The sequence below is a fragment of the Salmo salar genome, chromosome ssa15, assembly GCF_905237065.1.
Source record: "Salmo salar chromosome ssa15, Ssal_v3.1, whole genome shotgun sequence".
In the NCBI taxonomy this organism is placed as follows: domain Eukaryota; kingdom Metazoa; phylum Chordata; class Actinopteri; order Salmoniformes; family Salmonidae; genus Salmo; species Salmo salar.
Window position 1 is genome coordinate 35,674,435 of NC_059456.1, and position 18,273 is coordinate 35,692,707.

Sequence of the window (18,273 nt, forward strand, 5' to 3'; positions counted from 1 at the left end):
TGCATTGATGGGCCTCCCCAAATATTGCCTAGAGACATATTAGGAGTTCCGAATGGCATAGCACAGGCCCAATTTAATAAGTAGGCTAATCGAAAGTCTCCTGTAGACTACATGTTATGAATTGTATTGCTGCACGAATTGAATTACCTTGAGGTGTCAAACGCAATAACAGTAGCCTGCCCTGTACTTTCTCCTTCCCTTCTATGTAACTTATATGAAATATGTTTGCACATTCTCTCAATTAGGCTATATGTTATTCTATATCATTTTATAATTGTTTGTTCGCTCACTTATGTGATACAGATATATTTCTTAGTTAAAGTGAATGTAATCACTTAGTTTGATCATCTGAGGAGATTTGACCCATGTATTGAAATGTCCCTTCAGGAGTATTTCAGATGAGAGGTTTGACAGCTTTCATATGGAAAGGTGCAGGGGAGCATGTGTGGGAGGTGGGTTTGACACATTAAAATAATAATATATTTACTATCTTACCTTAACAAACTATAATTATCTACAAATACATAAATGGTTCAGGCCTTGTTTGCAATGGTTTAATGTATTTGTGCACACTTTGCTCATCGTGTCTTTCAAAATAATGAATACTTTATCACGTGCCCTGGCCTTTATAGGCTACATGTCAGCCAGTAACTGTTTTAAGCACAGATTGTTGTTGCTCACTTGGAATTAAACAATATTCCCCTTGTAAGGCTCTTGTTTTTGAATATTTAGGGCAAATCAATCATTTGGAGTATGAAGCTCAGCCTTCAACCACGCTAACTTTATGGATACACAACATGGATACTATCTCCATGCATAGTAGTTGTCACTGCACACAAGGACCATCTTGTTATCTTGCCCTATTTTTGTCCATATAGGCTATTAATTCAGCTCTCTTGATTTAACTCTCTTCCAAATAATTGTGTGGTTTTCCTGATATTCCATGTATTAAAAGTAAATGCCTGAATGTTCCTTTGTGGTATTCCTTTTGCTACAAAGTTAAAATATTTAACAGTGATTTGTTAATAGCCTGGCTGTAAAGGGTCTAGTGCAGTCCATTTAAATTTCTACTAGGCTTTCTAGAATCTCTTCTCTATTGGTCTCCAATGGTTGTGTTGGTGTTGCTGATAGTGGTTTGGGTAGAGTATCATTCATTAGCAGCTTGTGCCTGTCTTGACTTGCAGTCAACATTGAACTTCCTGACCAATAAGCTGACATGGCCAACTGTTTATAGGTGCAGACCCCTAACTGAAACCATGTGTGCCTGTAGCTGGGCAAATATATGTCGCTCGCTGAGAAAGGCCTGCTGATTTGCCACTCTTTGGGGGTGATAGTTTCACGTTTTACTCTGATAAGTGCTAATCCACAGATAAATCACAAGTTCTAACAAGACGATGACTGGAGTGGATGGATGTTCTGTGTAGGTCTTCATCAGAGATAATAAAGTTGTACATTCAGTTTTTCAATTATTTTGAAAGTGCAGGGAGTGGAGCACAGTATTTCTTCAATGACTTGGTGTTTTGTGAGGGTGAATGAAGGGAGATTAGGCTGAACATTTATATACAGTGTTGAGTTAGTGAATAAGAATGAAGTTGTTTGATGTTGTTTGCAAGCTCACGGTCAAAGTGTTGTCTCCCTGCTTAGTTTCCAAATGTGCCGTTTGCAAACACACATTGGACAAGGTAGGTAGATGTTAGTCAACCAAATCTGAAAAACAAAGAAAATGCATTGGCGTGCTTTTTTATTTCATGGACTAATATTCAGTTCCTGTTGCTGTTGTATCTTTAATGGCATGGTGTTTCAAAATGTTATGGTTCATTATTGCCAAGACTGGAATCCTCTCTCCTGAAAGACTGGTTTTGAGGTTTATCATTTGCACAACAACCCCTTGCCAGCCAGAGAGGGGCTGTTTTTTTGACTAGGCAGGGGGAGGGATAATTATATGAGTATTCTAGCTTGAGTACAAGTGCTAGTTGTTTGGATCAACAGTACAGAGGACATTTAACCTAGGAAGTCATGCTGGCTTACCTTCCTATCTGTCAGTCACTGGATTTTGTTGATTTTGCCACCAGAGTGTTTTTCTGTCCTGTTCATAGTTTTATCAGTAATAGCTACCCTGTGAAGTAGTTGGAGTGTTCTGGTAAAATGTTGCATCACAATTACCCTACCAGGTGGACACTAATGTTTTATTGATTGGTTTCATATTGCTTGTTATAGTCATGTTGCCTTATCTCCACGAGAGCAGTACGTAGTAAGTACACTATAAGGATACATCACATTATGCCAAGTGCAGCAGTCTGTCTCAGGAAGAGAGAGACAGAGCCTCTGGCTTTAACCCTCCCCCACCCTGGCCTGTGTGTGGCTGCCTGGCTGTCAGGAAGAGAGACTCAGTTGAACCCCCCTCCCCCTGGTAAAGCAGCTCTCTAAACTCCTTAGCTTCAAATGGAATCCTCCCATTTCACATGGTGGACTTTCCAGTTCAGTGGTTAAATTGCATGCATCGACTGAGTATGACACTGCAAAGGTTACGTGGACTGACTCCACCACCATTAGAGCCTAGTTGCAAGAGACACTTTGCATTACTGAATCATTACACGTTGATAAGGTTATTTGACACATTGTTGGAATACCATTGTGGTAGGTTTTGCAGGGTCCGCTGCAAGTAATCGCTCAGTTCAACGGATTCCAACCACTTGAGGCGAAGTGTGGTTAGAGTTTATTTTTTACTTACAAAAAACAGTAAACACAACATTGTAACATGACATAAACCAAAACAGTAGAACCACCACACGTTTACACATTTTACTAGATAAGAGAAGGACATTGCTAAAGAGTGAATCTTTAAGAAATGGGGTTTATAACTAAGTCGTGAAATTGGGGAGTAACACAAGGTTATGACGGAACAATCCTCACAGTGACAGAATAAATAGTTCTTAACAACTGTGTCATTTAAAGCAGCTAATCTAGTTAGCTCTCTGATTTTAGCAAAATCAAAACATTCACACAGCATCATTTTTTTGCTCTCCTTCATTTGCTTGAATTGAAGAAGAAAGGTCTCAGTCATCAGTAGTAATGGGCCAGCTCCTTTTGTGTGACTGAGCACAACCATGAGGTCTCCAGGCTGTTCTACCAGAGCACACTGACAGGACCACAGTGTCTCTGTCTCTGGATGTGTCCCAAATGGCTCTGGTCAAATGTAGGGCTCTGGTCAAAAGTAGCGCACTATGTAGGGAATATGGTGTTGACAGGAGCACAGGGCCTCTGGCTCTCACTCAATTCAATTTTAATTTAAGGGGCTTTATTTGCATGGGAAACATATGTTTACAGTCCAAAAACAAGTGAGATAAATAATAAACAAAAGTGAAATAAACAATTAAAAAAACAGTAAACATTACACTAAAAAAAGTTCCAAAACATTTCAAATGTCATCTTATGTCTATATACAGTGTTGTAACTGTCTCTCTCTCTCTCTGTCTCTCTCTGTCTCTCTCTCTTTCTCTATTCTGCCAGTTCTAGGATCTGTTTGATGTGAACATCACATATTTATCTCTGACTCAGGAAATGCAATTGTTTATTACCTTTTGGTTTGTTGTCCTCTCTCCGCATTCACATTAATTATTGAATAGGACCAATTAAACGTGTTATTAAAGTGATGATTTGACTTTTAAGGACTAGTTATAGCTTGAGTTGAGACTTTAGGTATAGGCCTATGACTCAAGAATTGTTGATGTGTTTATGTGAGTGAACTTGCTCAACCTCTCTGTGGATGTCTTTGGTGCATAAAGGATGAGTTGTTTGCCTGTTACGGCACATGCTGTAGTCAGCTGTTTTGAAAGAGGTGAGAGGTATTAACTTTTTGCTCACTGACAGGGAGGAAGTAACCTTGGTTGTGGTTTATTGCTTCATGCCTAGAAATTGTATAAACTATACCATGATCAGGTGAAAACACAATTAACCATTGTACTGCCACCCCCGCAACCACTTTGCTTTTGTAAATGCTGTGAGAGATTCAGTTACACTTTGTTGGTTCTGTGTTCATGCCTCTGGGTGCTCAACATGCTGTGTGTGCAGTCAAAGGTGTTATTATAGCATAGCTGCCTTTTTAGTATCTGTTGCCTCAGGAAATGGGAGAAGTGTGCACCACATCCTATAGCGAGACTGTGCACTCTGCCCCCCTGCTTGACCTTGGATAGTATTTTCCACTACTTAAATCAGTCTGCATTCTCCTCCTTAAATCATGACAGTGTGTTTTCCCCTAAAATCAGTCCCATTACTCAAATCAATGCATCTTCTCTTTTTCAAATTAGCCTAGTTTGGCCTCAACTGAAATCAGCACACCCTCCTTCAATTTGTATTCAGTCGGCTGAGCCCCTAATGTAACATGTCGTATTCAAACCAGAACTTTCCTATAGTAGGTACTGTATCCACTTGGGAACCATATGTTTTTTTATAGATAGTCTAGTTCTGCTGAATGTCTTTGGCTGCGTTCCAAATGGCACCCTGTCCCCTATATAGTGCACTATTTTAAAAGTAGTGCACTATATAGGGAATAGGGTGTCATTTGGGAAGCACACTTTGACAAACTTGTAAATAGTTCAGTCAGTGGAACCAATGTTCCTAAAATAGCCATCCTCAGCAACACAAGCACTTAATCAGCATAGAAAACAGAAGAATAATTAGAGAGCATGCTTTTTCTGCTAATTAAGTGTTTTTCAATGTTCCTTTCCCTTGCTGCATTTACATCCCAAATGGCACCCTATTATCTACATAGTGTACCACTTTTGACCAGAGCCCTATGGGCCCTATATAGGGTATATGGTGCAATTTGGGACACAGCCCAGGAGGAACTCTGCTATGAAATAGGATAGTAGCACAACCATCAATTAAAGAAATATAGGAGAGTGCCTCAGCTGGGTTTCTTTGGATGTAGCATTTAAAGTAATTAAAAACAGAGCAGACTCGTGTGTTAAAAAGGGATGTTTGGAAAGACAGGAGTGCAAGTCTCGAGACATGTTTATTTAGCATTGTTAGAGAAATGCTCTATTGTGCACTTAAAGGGCAATTCCACCACTTTTCAACTTCATTTTCATTATCTCCAGCACATACATACACTACATGACCAAAGGTATGTGGACACCTGTGGACGTCATTTAAAAATCATGGGCATTAATATGGAGTTGGTCCCCCCTTTGCTGCATTAGCAGCCTCCACTCTTCTTGGAAGGCTTTCCTAGATGTCGGAACATTGCTACGGGGACTTGCTTCCATTCTGCCACAAGAGCATTAGTGAGGTCGGGCACTGATGTTGGGCGATTAGGCCTGGCTCGCAGTCGGCGTTCCAGTTCATCCCAAAAGTATTCGATGGGGTTGAGATCAGGACTCTGTGCAGGCCAGTCAAGTTCTTCTACACCGATCTCGACAAACCATTTCTTTATGGACCTTGCTTTGTGCACGGGGGCATTGTCATCCTGAAACAGGAAAGGGCCTTCCCCAAACTGTTGCCACAAAGCACAGAATCGTGTAGCATGTCATTCATTGTATGCTGTAGTGTTAAGATTTCCCTTCACTGGAACTAAGGGGCCTAGCCCGAACTAGGGTTGGGCGGTATACCGTTTTTTGTGATATACCGGTATTGATGCACGGATCGGTTTGGGTTTTTACTTTACACTCTATAATGGTATTTGAATGTTTGGTTTGTTAAATGTGATATGCAGAGTGTAATGTCCATTTTAATAGTTTACTTCGCTACTTGAGTCGTCTCTCTCCGCTCTTTCTATACCGCTTTCCACACAGACCTAGCCCCGCCCCCTGTCCTTTAAGGAGCGCATTTGATGTTCCTCAACCACAAGACACTTGTGTTCAGTCTGCATGGTCAATGCAGCACATGCAACAATGTTGATGACAATGATGCAGTTCTCACTTTGCTTCTTAATATAAATCTACTAGCATTATATAATTACACTATAATTACACAATTAGCTTGTGTTTCTTACTTCTGCAAACAGCTAGTTTGTCTTTTCTTAGCAAGTTGTTCCTAAATCTTGTTAGCCTCTGATTGTTAGCCGCTAATGCTAATCGCTAGCTAGCTAATACATCTACTGAGTAAGAGCAAACGTAATTAGCTATACAGCCTGATAATACCAGTGATGGTGTAGACCTAAATCAGCATGTTGTTTGTGCAACAGTGTCTTCTAAATTAAAGAGGTAAATGCAAAGTAAGAATATGTTAGCTACGTGAAGTAGCTAAGAGAAAACATTCAATGTAGCCAAAGGTGTTTCCTAGGGGACCCTATAATCTATCAACACATTAGTTCCTACCCTGTCACAATAAGTCATCCCTGGCATTTTAATTCGTTGTCATGTCAAACAACACTGTATTAAAAGTGCCCACTATTATATTATAACTATATAATTAGAACAGACATTCTATTCCCATGATTCCAAAAGTTAAGTGTTTTGCTCTAAATCGCAAGTCAAATTGCAACATTTGGTTAAAAATAAGGCCCAGATTGCTTGCCCATATCGTGCAGCCCTACGTTGCAGTGTGGAAATGATCTCAAATGCAGAAATTGATGAAAATTATGACTTATGTTGGGGTTGAAGTTGAATTGAACAGTATAAAACAATCAGAATGGAGAAAGACTCATTGAAATCACTTAGAATGTATGTGTTGCCACCCTAGGATCTCTTACTACTCAGAAATCATTTACCTCTGATAACCTGAATGACCCTAGAACGTTTTGGAAAGCTATTAACTTTATGTCTGGAAACAGTAATGTTAATGAATTACCGTCATCTGTATTGAAGGACTTTGTTGCTGTAAATGACAAAACTGAAATGCTGAATTGTTTCAATTAGCACTTTGTATCATCTGGTAAGCTGTTTGATTCAGTTTCCTCTGTCTCTGAACAACCCTGTGTGGATGAACCAGCGAGAGCTGGTCAAACTTAGCTTTTTGCCATTCTCAGTGCAGGAGGTACATAAAGCCCTGAAATCCTTAGATCAGAGAAAGCCTGCAGGTCCTGATCTTTTTGATCCCTGCTTTTAAATCTGGCTGCTGATTTCATAGCTGAACCACTTACATATCTATTCAATCTAACCCTGGAATGTAAGGAAATTCCAAAAATCTGGATATCAGCATTTCTTCCACCACTTTTAAAAGGGGGAGATCCAACTCTTTAAAAAAATTATAGGCCAATCTCAAAGCTGTCACCCCTGGTGAACATACTTGAAACCCTTGTGAGTGAACAGCTAAATGAATTTTTAAATACTATTTTATGTATCAATTGACAAAAAACAGCACTGTGTCTCACTTTTTATTGATCTCTCTAAGGCTTTTGATACAGTTGATCATGCTATACTGAGGCAGAGATTGTCGAGTGTAGGTCTTTCGGAGCATGCAGTTGCAGTATCTGTCTGATAGAACTCAGTGCACTCAATTTGATGGGCTCATGTCTGTTAAATTGTCTGTCTGTAATGGTGTGCCCCAGGGCTCTGTACTTGGTCCCCTTTTATTCACTATTTCTATAAATCATTTTGACAAAAATTTGCAAAATGCGCAACTTCACTTTTATGCTGATGATACTATTATTTATTGTTGTGCCTCGTCTCTCAAAAAAGCTTTCCAGAACTTGCAAACTGATTTTTATACTGTTCAACATACCTTGTGTCAGTTGAAGCTTATCCTCAATACTGACAAAACTAAACTAATGGTGTTTTCTAAAGGAAGAAATAGACCTCTGAACTTTTGACCTATTACTACCTGTCAGGGCAATGAGATTGAGAGTGTAACCTCAAATAAATATCTTGGAATTTTATTGACGATGGCCTCTCTTTTAAATTTCATATTCAACAATTTACAAAAAAATTGAAGCTGAAGTTGAGATTTTATTTTAGGAATAAGGCCTGTTTTTCTTTTGAAGCCAGAAGGAGGCTAGTATCAGCTACATTTATGCCTTTACTAGACTATCGGGATATTTTATATATGAATCCTTCCGCTCAGTGTTTGAGATCAATTGACACCCTTTACCATGGCGCATTGGGATTTATTTTAAACTGCAAAACCCTTACGCACCACTGCACTTTATATAGCAGGGTTGGCTGGCCTTCTCTAGTCACTCGTAGGCTCAGTCACTGGTATACTTTTATTTACAAAGCCATTTTGGGTTTACTACCATTTAATTTGGCCATTTTTATTGTTCAGAAATGTGGTGGTACTCTCTTCGTTCGCAGGACTTTATCCTGCTAACTGTTCCGATTGTCCGAACTGAATTTGGTAAAAGGGCTTTTATGTACTCTGCGCCATTGGCTTGGAACGCCTTACAAAATACTTTTAAACTGGAAGAACTTGTCCAGATTGGTGTTTTTAAATCACTGATGAAGGATTTTGAGGCTGATTCCATGACCTGTCAATGTTTTAATTTGCTGTTTTATGATTTTGTTGAATGCTATGGTTTTTACCAGATTACTTGTAGTTTTTCATGTTGTCTGTCTGTAATTGTGTAATGACTTGGTGCTGCCTATCTTGACTAGGAAGCTCTTGAAAAAGATATTTCAAATCTCAATGAGCCCTTCATGGTTAAATAAAAAGAATACAAAATAAAATAAAGCAAATTTAGAACTTTTATTTATTCAAAAACATAAAATACCATCATACCGTATTTTTTTTTTTTAAATACCGTGATATAATATTTTGCCCATATCGCCCAGCCCTAACCCGAACCATGAAAAACAGTCCCAGACCAGTATTCCTCCTGCACCAAACTTTACAGGTGGCACTATGCATTGGGACAGGTAGCATTTTCCTGGCATCCGCCAAACTCAGATTCGTCCGTCGGACTGCCAGATGGTGAAGGGTGATTGATCACTCCAGAGAACGCGTTTACGCTGCTCCAAAGTCCAATGGCGGCGTGCTTTACACCACTCCAGCCGACGCTTGGCATTGCGCATGGTGATCTTAGGCTTGTGTGTGGCTGCTCGGCCATGGAAACCCATTTCATGAAGCTCCCGACGAACAGTTATTGTGCTGATGTTGCTTCCAGAGGCAGTTTGGAACTCGGTAGTGAATGTTGCAATTGAGGACAGATAATTTTTACACGCTACGTGCTTCAGTACTCAGCGGTCCTGTTATGTGAGCTTGTGTGGCCTACCACTTCGCGGCTGAGCCGTTATTGCTCCTAGATGTTTTCACTTCACAATAACAGCACATACAGTTGACCGGGGCAGCTCTTGCAGGGCAGAAATTTGACGAACTGACTTGTTAGAAAGGTGGCATCCTATGACAGTGCCACGTTAAAAGTCATTGAGCTATTCTACTGCCAATGTTTGTCTATGGAGATTGCATGGCTGTCTGCTCTACTTTATACACCTGTCAGCAACAGGTGTGGCTGAAATAGCCGAATCCACTAATTTGAAGGGGTGTCCAGATACTTTTGTATATATAGTGTATGTGACAAGGGGATATTTCCGCTTTTTGTAGAAAGAAGTATAAAGTTAAAAAGTTCTACCCGATTACATCAACAAAAGTTAAAACATTTAAAAAACTGTGATTTTCAAGCACTGTAAGATTCGTGGTGACGTGGGGAGTAAGAAAATACCTTCCCTCTGGCTAAAAACTCATTGCAGGTTTTGAATATCACCTTTCTTTCTTTTTAACCTCAGATCATAGAAATACGCTGTTTTCACATATGTAGACACTGGTATGGTGCTGGAGTGAATAAATATGAGGTTGAAAGTGGCAGAAATGCCCTTTAAGCAATGACTTTCCAGTTTTCATTTATGAGCAAGCGGTAGGTCAATGGACTTGGAATAGTCCAGTGGGTTTTGGAGAAAAGGGGGGCTATGATATATGCAGTATCTGTAGTCATTCTGTTGTCATCTCCTTTCGGACAGTTTGAATGACAGGTTGCACACACAGGAAGACAGAGCAGCAGTGATCATAACATTGCACACCATGGGATTAAGGAGACTGCAGCCAGACACTGTGGCAGGATATGTGTGCGTGACATACAAACACTTCCTCTTGTCAGGGACAGTTGTGATAACCACCTCAACTCTCACGCTAGCCAACTGGCACCTCATCCTCCCCTTCATATTTAATTACACTGAATAAGACACTCCATTGTCAATGCAGAAGGAATGCCAAAGAAATAATAGCAGCATTGACGATGCTAACTGATAGCTTGCTTGTCCTCATAAATTGAAAGATATTTGTTTTTCATGAATTGTGGTGCCAGTTTATCATACTAGCATCAGTCAGTCTGTACAGTTAATTCCATTCCTCCTCCTTGCAGCTCAAGGACACTGCGAACCCCCTTCTCTCCCGAGTCTCCTCCCAGGTGTGTAATATTGGGGCCTGACTGCAGTCTGAGTGGGGTCTCTCATCCTGCACCAGTAAGGGGTTGTGAGGTGGTGCCTGTACTGTTGTCCCTCCCTCACTACTCTGTGACATGCTCTGTTGTGCTCTCAGGCAGCCCTGCTAAAATGAAGGCCCCACAACGCCACCCGAAGCCACACAAGACAACATGGCGGTGGTGGATTCAGTGGAATTAGGGCATTGAGCTTGTATTTATTTAGAGGAGAGGAGGCCAGGAAAGCCTTGAGGGGAATTGAGCCAAATAGTGGTGACCAAGATAGATATGCTGGTGCTGGCGGAGTTGTCTATCTATCTGATGTGACAGTGAATGGTTTAGAGGAATGTAGCTAGCACCTGATCGTGGACACTGGTGATGGTTTCCTCTGCAGGCAGCTGACTGCACAAGTTTCTGGGTGGGAGCCGCCCCCCTTCTCCATGTACACACACACAATACTTTGCTAGTAACAGATGACATTCATATTCTGACAATCTCTGAAACTCATTTAGTTAATACATTTGATGATACAGTGGTAGCAATACATCGTTATAACATCTACAGAAAATACAGAAACGCCAATGGTGGAGGTGTTGCTGTTTATATTCAGAACCACATTCCTGTAAAGCTTAGAGAGGACCTCATGTTAAATACTGTTGAAGTAATATGCTACAGGTTCATCTGCCTCACCTAAATCCCATTCTTGTGGGAAGCTGCTATAGACCACCAAGTGCTAACAGTCAGTATCTGGAAAACATGTGTGAAATGCTTGATAATGTATGTGATATCAACAGAGAAGTATATTTTCTGGGCAATTTAAATATTGACTGGCTTTCATCCAGCTGCCACTCAAGAAAAAGTTTCAAACTGTAACCAGTGCCTGCAATCTGGTTCAGGTTATCAGTCAACCTACCAGTGTAGTTACAAACAGCACAGGAATGAAACAGATGCCTCTCAAGTCCTCAACTGGCAGCTTCATTAAATAGTACCCGATAAACACCAACGTCTCAACGTCAACAGTGAAGTGGCGACTCCGGGATGCTGGCCTTCTAGGCAGAGTTGCAAAGAAAAAGCCATATCTCAGACTGGCCAAAAAAAGAAAAGATTAAGATGGGCAAAAAAACACAGACACTGGACAGAGGAACTCTGCCTAGAACGCCAGCATCCCGGAGTCACTGTTGATGTTGAGACTGGTGTTTATCGGGTACTATTTAATGAAGCTGCCAGTTGAGGACTTGTGAGGCATCTGTTTCTCGAACTAGACACTCTAATGTACTTGTCCTCTTGCTCAGTTGTGCACCGGGGCCTCCCACTCCTCTTTCTATTCTGGTTGGAGCCAGTTTGCGCTGTTCTGTGAAGGGAGTAGTACACAGACTTGTACGAGATCTTCAGTTTCTTGGCAATTTCTCACATGGAATAGCCTTCCTTTCTTAGAACAAGAATAGACTGACAAGTTTCAGAAGAAAGTACTTTGTTTCTGTCCATTTTGAGCCTGTAATCTAACCCACAAATGCTGATGCTCCAGATACTCAACTAGTCTAAAGACGGCGAGTTTTACTTTTTCTTTAATCAGGACAACAGTTTTCAGCTGTGCTAACATAATTGCAAAAGAGTTTTCTAATGATCAATTACCCTTTTAAAATGGTAAACGTGGATTAGCTAACACAATGTGCCATTGGAACACAGGAGTGATGGTTGCTGATAATGGGCCTCCATGCGCCTATGTAGATATTCCCTAAAAAATCTGCAATTTGATGTTATTTTAATGGACACATTTTTTTATTTTTCTTTCAAAAACAAGGACATTTCTAAGTGACCCCAAACTTTTGAATGGTAGTGTGTGTGTATATATATATTTTTTTAAATCCTACCCCCCGTCCCGGCTGGAGGCATTTTGCCTTTTGGTAGGCCGTCATTGTTAATAAGAATTTGTTCTTAAAACCTCTTAAGGATACCCTAGGATAGGGGGCGCCACAGCGCATTTTGAAAAAAATTAGTTCCCATTTTCAACGGCCTACTAATCAAACTCAGAAGCTAGGACATGCATATACTTATTATATATGGATAGAAAACACCCTAAAGTGTCTAAAACTGTTTGAATGGTGTCTGTGAGTATAACAGAATTCATATGGCAGTCAAAACCCCGAGACCGATTGAAACAGGAAGTGGAGTTCTGAATTGTGGACTCGACTTCATCACTTTGCCTATTAATCACACCGTGAGCAATGGTTCACTGAGCACTTCCTATTGCTTCCACTAGATGTCCCCAGTCTTTTCACAGTGGTTTGAGCCTTATACAGTCGAAACTCAGTGAATGAGACGCATTGGAAATTGGTTACAGGGGATGGGCCATCACCATTATGACGTCGGCGGCCCACTCTACCCCCACCTTTGGAAATGTTTCAAAACACTCTGCAATCGTCCCCGTTGAATCTTATTGGCTCTCTTGGTGTTACAGGCCCTGAAGATGAATGTTTTACAACGTTTGACATGTTTGAACGAACCTAGAGGAAGTAAAAAGTACATTTTCCGAAACTACTGTCCCGCGCACGTCGGATGATTTGGAGATAGCCCTAGGACACGCTACCAACAGCAGGCTAATGGAACATGAATTATGGACTTTTTCAACCGAAAATACATCTGTTGTGGACCTGGGATTCCTGGAAGTGCTTTCTGATGAAGACAACTAAATGTAGGCGATTATTGACAATATTATACAAGATCAGATGTGACTTGCGATTGTTCCAAGATGGCGCGACGCTAGTTTTCCAGGCTCATTTTCTGAGTATCGCATCTCCTTGTATCGCAAAGTGTGATTACCCAGTAAAGTTAATTTAAAATCTGGTATGACAGGTGTTCTCAAGAGATATTCATCTATAAATGTTAGATTGACAATATAAATTTAAAAAATTGTTTTCGAATAGTAATAAAAGGAAGTATGCACTGTTTCCCGGGACGCATTTGAGGGGAAAATAGTTATCAACGTCAGACGCCGATGTAAAATGCTGTTTTTATATATAAATATGACCTTTATTGAACAAAAGAATGCATGCTGTGTGTACCATGATGTCCTAGGTGTGTCATCTGATGAAGTTTGTAAAAGTTTAGTGCTGCATTTAGCTGTCTTCTGGGTTTATGTGACATTATATGCTAGCTTGAAAAATGGGTGTCTGATTATTTCTGGCTTGGTACTCTGCTGACATAATCTAATGTTTTGCTTTCGTTGTAAAGCCTTTTTGAAATCGGACAGTGTGGTTAGATTAACGAGAGTCTTGTCTTTAAATAGCTGTAAAATAGTCATATGTTTGAGAAATTGAAGTAATAGGATTTTTAAGGTTTTGAAAATCGCGCCACAGGCTTAAAGTGGCTGTTAAAGAGGTTAACTGACTTGCCTAGTTAAATAAAGGTAAAAAAATGTTTGCAAAAATAAACTCCGGTCGGGCAACATCTGAAAAATAGCGCACTTGGTAGTGTGTACCGGTGCTTGACCAGTCGGCGAAAGCCAACATCACCTACGACAGAGAACGGTTGATTGTCAAGGGCAATGAATTCCATTATATTGGCATTAACTGATGTTCTTACTCGTTCAAATGAATGCTCGACTTGTTGACTGCTTAATCCACACAGCAGACATTGTGGGCTAGTTTAGGAATGCTGTGTTGCACGTGTAGCGCAACATTTTATGCGCCGTCATTACGTCATGTACCTACGTTATATAGGTATGCACGTCAGCTTTGACATCGGTTTTGCACATCGGCGTTAAACTAGACAGCGGGCCGTGTTGGCATTTTTAGCTAATATCGGCCGATTCTGATATCTTCACCAATATATCGTGCATCCCTAGTATTTACAGATGGTATACACGTTTGTTATTAAGGCACATGAAAGTTCACATGTTCCAGAAGGCATTTCTGCCAAAAAACACATTTTAGATTTTTTGAAAAAAAGTTTACCTTCAAATGGCTCTCTTGTGAAGTAGTGACCTGCGACATACTACTAGTTTCCTGAAACAAGTCACATATGTGATAGTAGAATAGTGGCCTGAGGGAACACGCTTTAATTTTTTTATGCCCAATTTTGTGGCATCCAATTGGTAGTTACAGTCTTGTCTCATCGCAGCAACTCCCGTACAGACAATGCCCACTTAACCCGGAAGCCAGTCGCACCAATGTGTCAGAGGAAACACCGTACACCTGGCGACCGTGTCAGCGTGCACTGCGCCCTAGTGCGCGATGGGACGAGGACATCCCTGCCGGCCAAACCCTCCCCTAACCCGGATGACTCTGGGCCGATTGCGCGCCGCCCCATGGGTCTCCCGGTCGCGGCCAGCTGCGACAGAGCCTGGACTCGAACCGAGAATCTCTAGTGGCACAGTGCCTTAGACCACTGCGCCACTTGGGAGGCCTGAGGGAACACACTTGATGTGTTGTGAAAAGTGTTATGAAATGTAATGTCATGTAATGTTTTTAATTGTATATAACTGCTTTAATGTTGCTGGACACCAGGTAGAGTAGCTGCAAATGGGGATCAGCTAATGGAGATTCTTAATAAATACAAGTACAAAATACACACACTGTCACGTCCTGACCAGCAGAGGGCGTAATTGTGTTAGTCTTGGTCAGGATGTGGCAGGGGGTTTGTGTTTGTTAAATGTTGTGTGGGTGATTGGACTCCCAATTGAAGGCAGGTGTGTTGAGTTGCCTTTGATTGGGAGTCCTATATAGGAGTGTGTGTTTTTCTTTGGGGTTGTGGGTAGTTGTTTTTGCACTGCGTTTAGTTAGCCTGCAAAACTGTTGCTGTCTTGTTTATTGTTTTTTCACCGTGGATGCTTTACTCTTTTTTTGAATTAAACTATGAGTATCCACATTCCCGCTGCGCCTTGGTCCATTCTTGAAGACAACTACCCACCACAAAAGGACCAAGCAGCGGAAGAGGAGGAAGCCACAGGAGAACAGCGTGGATGGATGGACTTGGCAGGATGAGCGAAGATTCTGGGAGGACAAGTTAAGGGAACCCGAGAGGCAGCCCCAATAATTATTTTTTTGGGGGGGGGCACAAGGGCTGTTTGGCGGGGCGAGATTGGAGCCCCAGGCCAGCTCCCCGTACCCTTGTAGGGCAGACTGGACAGGTCCCGTGCTTTGGGGTTGGGGCTGTGGTGAGGCCTGGGATTTTCAGGCCGGTAGGCACAGTACCAGCGCCCCGCATGTGCCAGGGGCGAAGTAGGCATCGAGCCGGAAGGGGTGATGCCAACCCTGCGCTCAAGACCGCCAGTGCGCCTCTACGGTCCGGTGTTTCCCGCCATACGCACTAGCATGGAGGTGCGTGTCTCCAGGCTGGCATGTCCAGTACCAGTCCCACGCATCAGGCGTCTAGTGCGTCAGCCCAGCCTCGCCAGTCAAGAGTCGCCAGAGCTGCCCGCCAGTCAAGAGTCGCCGGAGCTGCCCGCCAGTCAAGAGTCGCCGGAGCTGCCCGCCAGTCAAGAGTCGCCGGAGCTGCCCGCCAGTCAAGAGTCGCCGGAGCTGCCCGCCAGTCAAGAGTCGCCGGAGCTGCCCGCCAGTCAAGAGTCGCCGGAGCTGCCCGCCAGTCAAGAGTCGCCGGAGCTGCCCGCCAGGCAAGAGTCGCCGGAGCTGCCCGAGTGGCCCGCCTGTCCTCCGGTCCAGCCCGAGTGGCCCGCCTGTCCTCCGGCCCAGCCCGAGTGGCCCGCCTGTCCTCCGGCCCAGCCCGAGTGGCCCGCCTGTCTTCCGGCCCAGCCCGAGTGGCCCGCCTGTCTTCCGGCCCAGCCCGAGTGGTCCGTCTGCCAGGGTCAGCCCGAGTGGCCCGTCTGCCCGGCGCAGCTATCGGCGCCACCGAAGTGGGCGACGCCGAAGGTGGAGCGAGGTCCACGTCCTGCACCTGAGCCACCTCCAGGATAGGTGGGTTGGGGAGGGAGGGTGTAGCACAGTGCCGTCGGCGACGGCAGCCACCCTCCCTTCCCTCCCTTATTGTTTAGGGGTTATTGGTTTTGTTGGGGTATTGGGGATTTTTGTGTTTTCTTTTTTTAGGTGCATTCCGGGGTCTGCACCTTGAGGGGGGGTACTGTCACGTCCTGACCAGCAGAGGGCGTAATTGTGTTAGTCTTGGTCAGGATGTGGCAGGGGGTTTGTGTTTGTTAAATGTTGTGTGGGTGATTGGACTCCCAATTGAAGGCAGGTGTGTTGAGTTGCCTTTGATTGGGAGTCCTATATAGGAGTGTGTGTTTTTCTTTGGGGTTGTGGGTAGTTGTTTTTGCACTGCGTTTAGTTAGCCTGCAAAACTGTTGCTGTCTTGTTTATTGTTTTTTCACCGTGGATGCTTTACTCTTTTTTTGAATTAAACTATGAGTATCCACATTCCCACTGCGCCTTGGTCCATTCTTGAAGACCGCTGTGACACACACACATCTTCTCCATGTAGGCCTGCACCACTAGCACCTACTGTTTCTCAGACGGGACATCAGCTGTGATAGACTAATATTTTTATCCGTTAAATTAGTACAGGCGGCCATTCAAAACCCCAGGAAGAATGCGAAACTGTGGAAACTAGTGAAAATGGAAAGAAAAGGCGTTGTTGCAGCAGTTATTTCCCCTTGCACTGTGATTTGACATTGAAATGAGGAGCTGCAATAATACATTACTAACTACATGTTTTTACCTTCCTGATTCACTATTGAGTTTATAAGAAACATTGTGTTAGAAACAAGTAGGGTAAGTCTACCTATTAAGCCTACCAAAATCGAAGCTTAGACATTTCTAACATATACTGCCCTAATTTATTTAAGAAAAGTCAAGATAAAATGAAATATTAATTTATGATGTGAAGTTTTATGAATTTACTTGCAATTGTTTTTTTATTAAAAAAATGTTTTTTAAACTTCACCCACGCCGGCCATGCAACAAAGACCATAACACACACAAGTGTCAAGTAATTATATGAAAGCGGATTCACATTTGCTGTACTGCTATTCTTGTTAATTAGTTTGACTTGTCTTCCTGAAGTCTATCTGAAGACTGTTTCAAATCTCCCTCTCTACTGTGTATTACAAAGGTACAGGTGGTGGACCAACAAACGGGATCACCTGGATGAATGAAGGACAACAATATGACAATGCCCCCACCCAAAGGTGCATGAGTAATCACCCAACAGTCATCTTCATGTCCCTAGCATTTTTGTCCACCACTTGTAGGTCCTTTATCCTTCAACCCTGGTCTTATTCTTCTCTCTCTGCATCAACGACTACCTGTCCATTCCAAACGTCTTGGAGAGAGTACAGAGGTTTATAATTGTTTCTAATCTTGGGAAAGGCGTATGGCTAGATGCATAATATGCATAACTGTAGTTTTTGTGTGATTTAAACAACTTAAATCTGAAGAAAAAAAAGATTTATGCATGATCATTGAATATTAGGGATATCAACACACTATCCCCATGGGTTTAAGTGCAAAATGAGCTTAATAGGAGCATACTGAACTTAATTGGAACAACAGTGATTTAAGTGAAAAAGATAGCAAAATCAATATTTGGAAACCGATGGTTTGGGGTATACATATCCACACTGTAGACTACAATATTATGCAAAGTTGGTATTGAACAATATTTATCTATTACCATTTACATTCTGCATAGAGGGAGTTTCCTTTTTTTGCTACTGTACCCCCTAAGCCCACCTGAGATACACGTACAATATACAAAAATGTAATCTATGTATAACAATGCAAGGTTAATTTAACGGTAAAATAAGACAAAATGCATTTGAAAATGTAAGCTGTAAATGCCTGAAATCTATTGTCTTGTTGTAGTTCATCAAGTTATTTTGCTCCTGTGTGACTGTGACATGCAGGCACGACTGCTATCGGGAAAAACCCAGATTTTCAATTGGCAAGAAGTAGTCATTAATTCCCATGAAATAT

At 42.1% G+C, this 18,273-nt stretch overlaps 1 protein-coding gene across 8 annotated transcripts in view; it reads left to right on the plus strand.

Annotated features, from left to right (window-relative positions):
* Nucleotides 1-18,273, plus strand: part of LOC106571309 (TGF-beta-activated kinase 1 and MAP3K7-binding protein 2) — a 70,264-nt gene that overhangs the window by 1,021 nt on the left and 50,970 nt on the right. The window contains exon 2 of one of the 8 annotated variants that reach the window (XM_014144225.2): nt 10,292-10,336. The exons of the other annotated variants lie outside the window; for them this stretch is intronic. The gene's annotated coding sequence lies outside the window, so the exon portion shown is untranslated. The remainder of the gene's footprint in view (nt 1-10,291; nt 10,337-18,273) is intronic. 8 annotated transcript variants of the gene reach the window in all.